The sequence below is a fragment of the Hordeum vulgare genome, chromosome 1H (assembly GCF_904849725.1).
Source record: "Hordeum vulgare subsp. vulgare chromosome 1H, MorexV3_pseudomolecules_assembly, whole genome shotgun sequence".
Classification (NCBI taxonomy): Eukaryota; Viridiplantae; Streptophyta; class Magnoliopsida; order Poales; family Poaceae; genus Hordeum; species Hordeum vulgare.
Genome location: NC_058518.1, coordinates 184158000 through 184170592, shown reverse-complemented (window position 1 = coordinate 184170592; position 12593 = coordinate 184158000). Strand labels below are relative to the sequence as shown.

Below are 12593 nucleotides of genomic sequence, written 5' to 3'. Positions count from 1 at the left end.
TAGCTGCTTAACTGTAAATAAACATGATCATGGGTGTGCAACATAAGCTAGATGTTGTTTAGAAGAACAGGTTACAGATATCAACATATCTGTCAAGGGCTGAACAATCCGGGTTCACCCGATATGCCAAGTCACCAATCTTGATCATATCAACTCTTCCATATTAACACCATTTACAACACACTCACACACACTTGGTTTATGTGGAAACGATTGGACGTAGTTTAAGCAGCACCACCCAACTGTCCTTGACCGTGAACACAGCTATTCGAAGAGTTTTACACTCTACAGAGGTAGGACATTGGACCCACTAGATCCGAGTAACTTCCGTGTGATCCACGACTCGCGGTATATAACATACCCGAGGTAAGTACCCGATCAATGCCTTCCCCTGACGATACTAGACAAAGAGGTCCACTCGATTCGTACCCAGCCCACATGTTGTACGTCTTACGAGCACCTACTCTAGACAGTAGCAACCATGCGAGGACCAACGGTGTGCCTGGAACACGTAAAAACGCCATAGTCGCCCTACCTGGCACGACCCCATCACGGGAGTGACCACACATCATTCCCGCCACTAGTAATGTGGCACTTTGCTAGCACCGGCCAGAGTGGTCAACAAAGCCCTGTCCCATAAAAGTAGTATCATGGTCGTACATGTAAGGTTGGGACGGTCGACACATCATAAGTCTATTCCCATTTCCGAAACCATACACACAGAAAATACCCGGTGCACCACTTCACCAAAAGTGGCCACCTAACTCGTCATCACTCTCGAGCATTAGTGGCACCTGAAGGGGTTTTCATAAACCTTTGATTTATACCAACATCATGCTGATGCTACTACTATTCTAGATTTACTTGTCAACATGATATTAGCATGATCCTCATAGGTGGTAGGATCAAGCTCAATGCAAGTGCTCCGGAGGAGCCTTCGGTAACATCACTTCAATGATTTACCGACACTTATGATCATATGCAACGGAAGTATTTGCTTTACTAGAATGCAATATAACATATGCTCAGACATGGTCAAAGGGATGCTTGCCTTTGCTCTCATAAGTTCTCGGGGTCTTCGAGGCCTTCTGATCCCACTCCGAGTACTCCGTCTACCCATCACTATTGTCCGAAGCAACCACGGTAAGCCACACAGCAAGCAGAAATAAAAGTTCTACATAAATAGGATTTATATTTTTCTTGGACCTCTCTGGTCATAAGAAAAGTACCTGAAGCTTGGCATAGGAGATTTGGATCATCTGAGAATTTTGAATGGACGAAAGGAGGAATGGGTGATATTAAAAGAAGCCTACAGAAAATATCATGATAAAAATGAGTGGAGGCTCTCATTTAAGAGAGAACAATTTTAGAAACATTTAGGAAGTCGTTTCACTAGACTTGGAGTGGGTATGAATATTCTGGTTATTTTACAATATGGAAATAATTGGAATAGGCATTATTTATTTAATGCAATATAAACAAGGCAGAGAAAAATGTCCACCTTGGCTAGGAAATTAGGGAATGATTTAATGTGTCTCTGGAAATTGCAATCACTCCATTTGAAGTTGATTTGGATCCTCTAGGAATTTCACAAGGTGGGGTTTAAATTATCCAGATTTGGATTTAAATAAAAACACCACACAAAGGTGGCTTGGAAAAATGTGCAAAGCACATATTTGGATAGCCCTTGATTTTTGTGACATGTAGTATTTTGAATCACAAGATTTGGAGCTCAGATGAATATAATATAGATTTTTGAAGTTGACTGATAAATAAAAAACGAAAAGGAGGTCCTCCAGAGTTGGGCTATCTTCCGCTCTGAGCGTTAGATAAGCCTTCGGGCCGGCCAAGTGGCTCGGCTGCCTGCGAGGCCTCTACGCCGAAGGAGCCTTACGGAAATCCGCCTTCCGCGCGGGTAGGCGTCGGTGGAGTAACCCGCCTCCACTTATCAGGTGTGCCTCGGCCCTGGCTCGCTTATAAGCGGGGCCCTCTCGCTAGCTGCATCACCTACCTCCCGCACGGGCAAAGGATGACCAGGGGAGGCGGGGACGAAGCTCCCGCGGCTCAGGCTCGCCCAGGAGCTGCTTCGGCCACAGGCGCACTTGGGGGAAAGCGCAGCGTCGACCTGGGGTCCCGTTACCATAGGGCAACCGTGGGTGCAAGCAGGGCCTTGGCCGCGGCGGAGCCTGCTTCAGCTGCCGAGGACGAGGGCGCCTCGGACACTTGAGAGGAAGGAGGGAGAGGGGGGAGGAGCTGCGCCGGCTAGGAGGGTCCTAGGGTCTAGAGGCGAGGGGGGAGAGCTTGGGAGGAGAGGGGGCTCAAGGAGAAGCTCTGGAGGAGCCTAAGGGAGAGGGGAGAGATACAAGAGAAGTAGAGGCTTGGGGAGAGATGTAAAATGGAGCGGGAGAGGAAGAGAGAGCTCGGGAGCTCTCTGGAGCTCTCTGTGCATGGACGCCACGCACCCCTGGAAGGGCTTGGACGGTAGCCGGGGATGGGAAGTGCTTGGAACGGTCAAAAGAAGATGCTGAGACAGGCTTAGACAAGTTGGTTTGGCTAGAAACGGTCTGGAGGAAAGAAACAAGGTGCAGAGCACCGTTTGTGCACTCCAGGGAGGTTGTCACCACCCCACTTGGTATCCTGGGAGAGCCCTTGGCCAGGCCAAGGTGTCAAACATGCAAGGCATGTGTGCCACAATGCACTGGTGGAGTTTGGACCAAATTGGAGGTGGCTAGGTGGGGTTTTCACTATGATTAAATTTGCAACAGGAAACTAGGGGCTGGCAAAAGTGGTTTTGAGAGGGGGAAACTTGGGGTGAAACCATGTCTACGAGTCTTATACATGGAAGGACTACAACAACGCCAAGTTTGAGATCAGGTAGAGGTGTGTAGCTAGTACTTGGTGTACAAAGCTACATTTCTGCCAGAAATCAACTTGTAGATGTGCTGCTCATTTTTCCTAGATGAGCATGCCATCTATTGTTTTGAAATGATGCCTTGGGATTATAGGGACTCCCTGGAAAGAGGTGGCGGCTTTGGCTTAAGCAGAAGTATAGGAAGGGAGGTAAAAAGGGTGCTGCCATGGTGAAAATGAAGGGTAGCCACAAGGGGTCTCCCTCCACTAATTGCCCAGTGGCCATGGCAAAGTTACTCGAGTAAAAAGGTAACTACGGAAGGCTCTGGTAGAAAGTTGAGCTCAAGGGTAAAGGTGGAAGGGGTCAAAGGAGCCAATTTGCTGAGTGCACACAAGGTGTTTGATGAGTGTCAGGGAAACCAGATGAACTTCAATGGATATGAAACTTAACAGGACCAAATAATAAGCTTCAAAACCAAATTTGGGATTTGGTGGAGGAGGTTTCCAATGTAGACATGTAAAACCCATGAAATGGGCAGAAATGGCTTTCTTCTTACAAAACTATTCAAATCAATTCCCACAAATCCAATATTTGGTGCGAGGGCATTATTTGAGCATTAAAGCATGCCCAAAAAGTTTGGGGTCAATTGGAGAAACTTCATAATGTAAAGTTTCCCAAAGTCATAAATCAATAGAGAGGGTTTTCAGGGGCTTGGGACAAGTCCTTCTATTCTCCTTGATGTACCACTTGATGTGGATGCATTGTTGGAGTTTCAGAACATGTCTACCAAATTTGAGCACAACTTGAGACACTTGACGATGTAGAGTTGCTCAAATTTGGATCTGGAGAGATAGGGTTTTAGAATAATTAGGGGAACCAAATCAACTTTGATTGAGATGAAACTTGGCAAGATCATCACACATATCATATGTGATAATCTAGAATTTTACTGGAATTTATTGAGAATATTTCTTATAGAAATATTCCAAAAGCTTGCAATAGGGTTTGCCCAATATTTTGAACATGACCATGTGTTGAAACTCATATATATGGAATATATATGTCCAATGAGTTTCCCTAAATTTCCTCAAATATTTTGAAATCAATAAAAATAACTTTCCTTCATAAGAGACCATTTCTAGCCTCATAGGAATGCATTTAAATAAAATAGTAAAATAACCTTTAAAATAATAATATTGCGGTTTCGGGAAGTCATTTTGATAATGGGTTTTAAATAAAATAATTCGTGCAAAAATAAATTCCCTCATATGAGGTCTTGTAGTACAAATCCCATCTCAAGGGTTTTGAGAGCTTAATCCAAAGAAATGCCTTTTGGTGAAAATAATATTTGGTAAAAATAGTTTCTGGTCCTAAACACATGACATGATCAGTAGGCAGGAGTTTTGGGCTAAGGAGGTGAGTCTGGAGAGTAATAAGAATTATTGAGAATGAAACACAAGCATACAAGCAAGCAAGCAAGCAATAGTCACTTCAAGCATCACAAGCATTCACAAAAAAATTAATTGGTCCTAATTTTTGAAATAAGTTGATTTGTTAGGAAAGCTAAACACAGGGTGTTACAGGAGCAGGGCAGCCTGTGAGCGTAAGGCCCGTGGTTGGCCGAATCAGGCGATGCTCGGGCATGCTGGGGATGGCCGTTGGAGAGAGAGACGAGTGGGAGACATGGGTCTTGCATGCCCTGAACGTTGATTTACCTCGACTAGCGCGAGGGGAGGGCTCGAGGTGGTCGAGAATGGGTACGAGAGTGAGGTCAAACCTCAGATGGAGTCAGGTGTGCTCTAAAGCGCGATTGTGGCCGACATCATTGCTTGCTAACGCACTCTGGCGTGGCCACCTCTGCCCAAAAGTTGTGGGAGGGATTAAACAAAAGGAAAAGCAGAAGGGTGCAATCTGGAGGCAATCAGAGACAGAGAGGAGTGGAGAGATAGGTGAGAACTAGCTATCCAGGAGGGGAATTGGTGGTTTTACCACACCAATAATTGAGCTGTGACCGTGGGAAAGTTACTGGGGTGCAAAGCATCACCACAAGAAGTTGTGGTAGAAAATTGAAGTGAAGGAGATGAGAAAAGGTGGTGAAAGCAACAACTTTACCAAAATACCAGAAGGTGTTTGATGATTGCTTGGGAAAGTTACCTTTACCCAATTGTTGTGAAAGTTAACATGATGGCACTATGGTAGAAACGAAGAGTGTTCACCTAGTGTGAGCTCATGTGAGCAAAGTTGGCAATGTGAACATGAAAATCCCCATAAATCGACAGAAACAGATTCCTGTTGACCTTGTTGACCAAAACAAGTCCCACAAATGAACAAGTTGGTGTAGCATCCTTATTAAGGGCCTAGACCACCTATGTAAAATTTGGGATCAATTGGATAAACTTGGCAATGAAAGGTTGCTGAAATTTAGTTTTGGACACAGAGGGTTTTGGGGTTCTTAGGTGAATTAAATCAACTTGGATTGAGGTAAAAATTTGTAGAGTCACGAGATATACCATGTGTGACTTGCTAGAATTTTCCCGTAATTTATTGAGAATATTTCCTTTGGAAATATTTCAAAAGCTTGAAATAGGTAGAAGGGGTTTTGAGGAGTTTTCTCCAATATTTTGAACATCACTATCTGTTGAAACTCATATGTATGGAAAATTTATGTCCTCTGAGTTTCCCTAAAATTTCTCAAATATTTTTAAAGCAAGAAAATAAATTTTCCCTATGAAATACCATTTCTGGTCTCATGAGAGGGTGTTTAAATAAAATACGAAAATAACTTTTGAAATAATTATTTTGTGGTTTTTGGAAGTCTTTTTGATAATAGAATTCAAATAAAATCTTTGGGGTAAAACATCCCTCATAAATTAAGGACATGTAGTACAAATCCAAATTGAGGGGTTTTGAAACTTTAAAATAAATAAATGCCCTTTTGTTGAGATAATTTTTTTCTAAAAGTAGTTTATGGTCTTATACACATGGCATGGTCATTGGGCAAGGGTTTGGGGTCAAGGAGAGAAGTTTAGAGAGAAGAATAACTTTTTTGAATTAGAACACAATCAATCACACAAGCATGCTGCAATCGAAACAACCATCAGAGGCACTCAAAAAGTTTTAATTGGTTCCAAATTTTGTAAAACATAATGTGACAAAGTGGTACAAACATAGGGTGTGAGAGACCTACCCCCTTACAAGAATCTCGTCCCTGAGATTCCTAGGCTAAGCGCTAAACAGATAAGGGAACTCGGATCTAAGGTAGTCTTCATGCTCCCATGTTGCTTCTGCTTCGGTGTGGTTGCTCAACTCGACCTTGAAGTACTTTATAGTGCGGCTTCGGTGCAATGCTCGGCTTCATCCAGGATGCAGATTGGTCTCTCACGATAAGTGAGGTCTGCATGAACGTCGATGGCTTGATGATCAATGTCCTTGTAGAGGTCCGGGCGGTTGGGAACTTGGAGGCACTTCCGGAGTTGTGACCCGTGGAAAACGTTGTGCACATCCAAAAGTTCGGAAGTTAGCTCTAGCTAGTAAGCAACTTCTCCTCGTTTATCGTAAATCTTGAAGGGGTCGATATATCTTGGTGCGAGCTTTCCCTTGATGTGGAAGCGCTTCGTTCCCTTTAGAGGAATCACTCAGAGATAGACATAGCCAATAACACAGAAACTCATGTCTCGGCTGTGTGAGTAGGCGTACCTCTTTTGTCTTGACTTGGAGGTCTTCAGAAATTCCTTGACAAGTTAACCTTGCTCTTCGTCTTAATGGAGAATATCTAGTCCAAAGACTCCTTCTCCGGTCTCAGACCAGTTGAGGGGAGTGCGGAACTTCCGTCCATACAACATCTCAAATGGTCCCATATGTAGACTCGACTGATAGCTGTTGTTGTAGGAGAACTCGACAAAGGGTTGACAATCCTCCCAGTTGGCTCCATATTCCAAAAGTCAAGCACAGAGCATGTCCTCGAGTATCTGATTCGCTCGGTTCGTCCATCCGCCTCTATGGGGTGAAAAGCGGTGCTCAAGGAGAGCTTGGTTTCCAAGGCTTCTCGGAACCTCTTCTAGAACCTGGAGGTAAACTGGGTCCCTCAATCTGATATGATCTCCTTAGGAACTCCACGAAGACTCACAATCCGGTTGATGTAAATTAGGCGATTATTCAAGTCTTCAAGATATAAGCTAGCAGTCTTGCATATTGTGCATCACTGAAATTGAGTTCATGTTCTTCCATGTAAACTCGCAGCACCCAGCATGAGTACTTCAGTATGACATCCACATGCCACATTTGAAGAAAGCCAGAAGAAAAAAAACTCGCTTCAACACTAGGATTTGTGCCTCATGGGATCTTTTAGTACGTAATAAGCCTACACGTTTAGCATATTTTTTCGGCAGAATCGATAGTCTGATCTCATATGTTAGGTTTTCTACAATGTCCCAAGCTTCCATCACAATAATTTAATAAAAAGAGCGATATATTTGTTCATCAGGAATCGTTCCAAGGTCACTTCATCACGCTCTTCTAATTCTATAAGGATTAGTTCTTCCCAACATCCTGAACAATACCCGTTTCTAGCCTCTTTCCTAATATCCTTCTGTGGTTACCTCTTTTGTCCGCCAAATAGCATAGTACACCTCAATAAAAATGTAAACATTAGTTCAAAATAAAACATCAGCATTATATGCCTAGCCACTAGGTAGTATATAGCTTTTTAATTCAACATAATCACTCCATAACTACTAATTACCTTTTATGGCAGGAATAATCAACATCACTCGGCCAACCTAGCACGCGGCCAATCGATAGAAGTTACTAGGCATTGCGTCTCTTTTCTTATGTCTATTTTAGACTGTTATTTTTAGAAATTACAAAACGTGGTGGCATTTATCCTTACTCACACCTATTTTGTAGATTTAAGTTTTTTTATTTCATTATCTGATAAAAAATACGTGCATTTGGATGCATGATGAAAAGAACAAAATTGTTCCTCAAACTACTATTTAAATTATTCGTTCAGAAATTATATTCCTGCAAAACCCTTAATCTCTTAGTTTAGAGAAATAACAAATGTTCGTTGCTGGATTCAGGGAACATATGATGCAAGAGGATATTTGACTGCAACGTATTTGTAAGTTTTTCTATTTTGACAACTTTTTCATAATCAAATTTAGTTTCATAGAACACTGTATCAGTTCTGTGATCCTGATTTCTCTTCGCAGTTACAAGTTCAAACTAACTTGCCCGTGCAACTGCACGGGTTGCCGACTAGTCTTACTAATATGTCTTATAAGAGTGGTCTACTTAGGCAGTGTAGGAGCTGCAATCATCTGGTAATTAATTGACCTTCTTAAATATTTCACCCGATGAATAGTTTCACTTGTGAGTTGCTGGTTATTATCAAAGAAAGTGACATATCTAGCCCGTCTCAAGCACTAGAGTGATTTGATTACCACAATGTTAGATAGTCTGTTAACAACATAAAGGATACGTATTTGCTTAATGATGTGTAATTTCCATTCCTTTGATTTGCATAAATGGAAATATTGTTTCTTAGCATAGATCTTGTACAGAAATAATGCCTCCCGCTTGCTTGAAATTTTTCGTGTATGTGCGTCCCGTATGAGTTGGAAGTATGCATTAGCATACCATAACAAATATATATAACTCGATTCTGTTTTCTGTAATGTCCAGAATTTTTACATGTAAAGCATAACATAAACTATGTTTCTGCAGGAACAAACTACAAAAAGTAAGAATTACATGAGGTCATGTCTTTTGTGTCAACAGTGAAGGTTATATATTGTGGAAAGCATCGAGTCTTGTAGTTACTCCTTAAATTCGAATTGATGAATTATGTTAAGATTAATATAGAGGTAGTATTGTTTGCTATGCTTACTCTTACATGTTCCTGTGTTGTTTTGTCTGAAGGTCAACGTCCCTCTTATAGTTTGCAATGATCAGTTTGGTTTTGGTTGATCATGAGCTTTATGTTGTGTTGCCCGTGTTGTCGATGTTCGTTTTATTTCGTGATAAAGATACATGATTCACTACTCTCCACTTGTTCGTCTTAGCTTCTTTTGCAGAAAGTGTTAGTAGCTTACATAGGACTAATCTTACAATTTCTCAACTTTCTATAGGAGCAAACAAGCCTTTCTATCTTGCTTATGTTTACTTCTTAATGTAAAACTGCCATATGTCTCCATTATATTTTGTATGTTTCTAATGTTTTATCGTTCGAAATGACAGGATGTTCTACAATACGTCTACTCGGAAGTAGAGGGAAGAAGATGCTTTGTATCTCATTTTAATTTAAATCCATGTGATAGATCAAGTTTTGCGTGAACTTTTTGGACATGACTTGTTGGTCTTAGATGTGTAGAGTTGACATATGATGTATATTACATTTTCCGTGATACGTGGTGCAGAAATGAAGATGTATTTCATTTGTAAATATTATATTTTAGCTTGCATTTCATCACATCATTCGTTATTTCAGAAACGTGATTTTTTAGAGCTGAACCTTTTGAAATAAGGACTCGACAAAGTCCAGTTAGACTATTTTAGACAAATAAATTTTGTATTGATTATGGTGTTAGATTAAATGGACCAAATTTGATTATGTCCTTGAAAATAAATGGACCGAATTGGTTGTGGACTTACAAACAAGAATGGGCCAATCAATTTGGTTGGGCCCATTGGGCCCAAGTAGAACCGGCTTGAAAATGATGCCACGTAGGATGTCACCGCATGTGCCACTTCAGCATGCCATGTCAGATATTACGTGGACTCTCACGGGCCACGTAGGCATGCCATGTAAGATCCTGCGTGGATTAGGTACTTACCCCTGGCCAAAATTTTGGTCAAAGATTTAATGACCATAACATTTTTTTCGTAGATCTCATGACCAAAATATCAGAAAGGTCAAGTTTCTTCATTCTTGACGGCCAACTGTTGACGTTGTAAATTTGGTCAAAAAAAGTCAATAAACGACAACAATGACGAATCAATGACCAATATAGGAAGTCATAATTGACCTTATTTCTTGTAGTGCATTACCGAGACTAGTCATAAAGGTTTTGCTTGGCTCAAACACAAAAATAAACACAAAAAACACAATCACAACAGAATTATGAAAGTGTGGACGCAACAAAACAGAAAGAAAAAAGATAAATTCATTGGGTTGCCTCCCAACAAGGCTTTTGTTTAACGCCCTTAGCTAAGCATATAAGCGATAGAATCACGTGTCGTCGTCTTTGGTGCTCAAACCATAAGTGGCCCTCATCATGGATTCATAAGGCAATCTTTATTTCTTTCTAGGAAAGTGTTCCATGCCCTTCCTTAAAGGAAATTGAAATCTAATATTCCCTTCCTTCATATCGATGATAGCACCAATAGTCCTTAGGAAAGGTCTACCAAGAATAGTAGGGCATGTAGGATTGCAATCAATGTCAAGCACAATGAAATCCACGGGTACATAGTTCCTATTTGCAACAATAAGAACATCATTGATCCTTCCCATGGGTTTCTTGATAGTAGAATCAGCAAGATGAAAATTAAGAGAACACTCTTCAATCTCATTAAAACCCAGAACATCACATAAAAACTTTGGAATCGCAGAAACACTAGCACCCAAATCACACAAAGCATTGCACTCATAGTTTTTGATTTTGAGTTTGATGGTAGGTTCCCACTCTTCATGAAGCTTTCTAAGAATAGAGACTCCGGATTCAAGTTTCTTTTCAAGAGCTTTTATCATAGCTTCGACGATATGATCGGTAAAGGCTTTGTTTTGGCTATAAGCGTGTGGAGAGTTTAACATGGATTGCATCAAAGAAATGCATTCAATCAAGGAGCGACTATCATAATTGAATTCCTTGAAATCCACGGTAGTAATTTCATTACTACTCAAAGTTTTAACATCTTCTCCTCCACTTTGAATGCTTTTAGCATCAAGATAGATGGACTCTGAATCATTGCGGCACTTTTCAACCAAAGTGGATTCATATCCAGCCCCATAATCATTAGGTTTGACACAAGAAAACAAAGATTCAATGGGAGTCACACCAAGCAATTTAAGATCTTCGTGATTCTCATCACGAGAACACGCCTTTTTAAGCCATTCATGTCTAGCATGAATTTGGGTGGTTCTTTCTTGGCTCTAAATCATGGAAACACGCATAGCTTTCAAAGTTTCATCCATGTTGATTTTGGGAGGAGCACATCTAACTTTCAAAGCATCAACATCACAAGAAATCCTATCCACGCTCTTAGCCAAATCGTCAATTTTGAGTAGTTTTTCCTCTATGGACGCATCGAAAATCTTTTGAGAGTTGATGAACTCTTTGATATTACTCTCTAGATCAGAGGGTAATCTATTGTAATTTCCATGAGTATTTTTGTAGGAGTTTCCAAAGTTATTAGAGGAGTTACTAGGAAAAGGCCTAGGAACATAGTTTCCTCTAAAGGCATTGTTGTTGCCAAAATTATTCCTACCAACAAAATTAACGTCCAAGCTAGCGTTGCTACTCTCAATCAAAGAAGACAAAGGCATATCATTAGGATCCAACGGAGCACTTCTACTAGCAACCAAATTCATTAACTCATCCATCTTAGCACTCAATGAGTTAATTTCTTCTATAGCGTGTACCTTCTTACTAGTATGTGACCTTTTAGTGTGCCACTGAGAGTATGTTGTCATGATGTTGTCAAAGAGCTTTGTGGCTTCTCCTAACGTGATTTCCATGAACGTTCCACCTGAGGCGGAGTCCAAGATATTTCTAGAAGCGAAATTCAAGCCAGCGTAAAAGATTTGGATAATCATCCAAAGACTCAAGGCATGAGCGGGACAATTTCTAATCATTAATTTTATTCTCTCCCAATCTTGTGCAACATGTTCATGGTCAAGTTGCTTGAAATTCATGATATCATTACGGATGGAGATGATCTTAGCCGGCGGAAAATACTTGGATATATAAGCATCTTTGCACTTATCCCAAGAATCGATACTATTTTCGGGCAAAGAAGAAAACCAATTTTTTGCGCGATCTCGCAACGAGAAGGGAAAGAGCTTCAATTTAATCATGTCATTATCCACATCTTTTTTCTTTTGCATATCACAAAGCTCAATGAAGGTATTGAGATGGGATGCGACATCTTCACTAGTAAGGCCAGAGAATTGCTCTTTCATAACAAGATTCAGCAAAGCGGCATTGATTTCGTATGACTCCGCACTAGTGGCGAGAGCAATGGGAGTACTAATAAAATCATTATTATTAGTATTCAAGAAGTCACAAAGTTTGGTGTTTTCGTTCATGGTGATTTCAGCAAGCAAGCAAGCACACAAGCAAACAAAAAGCAGGCGAGAAAAAGGGCGAACGAAAAGGGCGAACGAAAAAGGCAAATTGGTGAAGTGGGGGTGAGGAAAACGAGAGGCAACTGGCAAACAAAGTAAATGCAAGAGATGAGTTTGTGAAACCTACTTGGATGAGTTCTTGACTTGATCTTCCTCCCTGGCAACGGCGCCAGAAATTCTTCTGCTATCCCACAGACAATAGCGCCAAAAGTTGACACATTGACAGAGGCTGGGCTTGCGTTGGTTCTTCCCTTGAAGAGGAAAGGGTGATGCAGCACAGGAGCAGTAAGTATTTCCCTCAGTTTGAGAACCAAGGTATCGATCCAGAAGGAGGGTCTCGTCAAGTCCAGAGTACCTGCGCAAACACAAACAAGCTTGCACCCAACGCTTCAAAGG

General features: G+C 41.1%; 1 long non-coding RNA gene across 1 annotated transcript; it reads left to right on the top strand.

Moving 5' to 3' along the window:
• The first annotated feature begins 7915 nt into the window (after positions 1–7915).
• On the top strand, positions 7916–9216 carry LOC123408536. The gene is made up of 3 exons (XR_006612763.1): positions 7916–7973; positions 8579–8637; positions 9092–9216. It is a non-coding gene; the product is annotated as an uncharacterized LOC123408536 (long non-coding RNA).
• The last annotated feature ends 3377 nt before the right edge of the window (positions 9217–12593 follow it).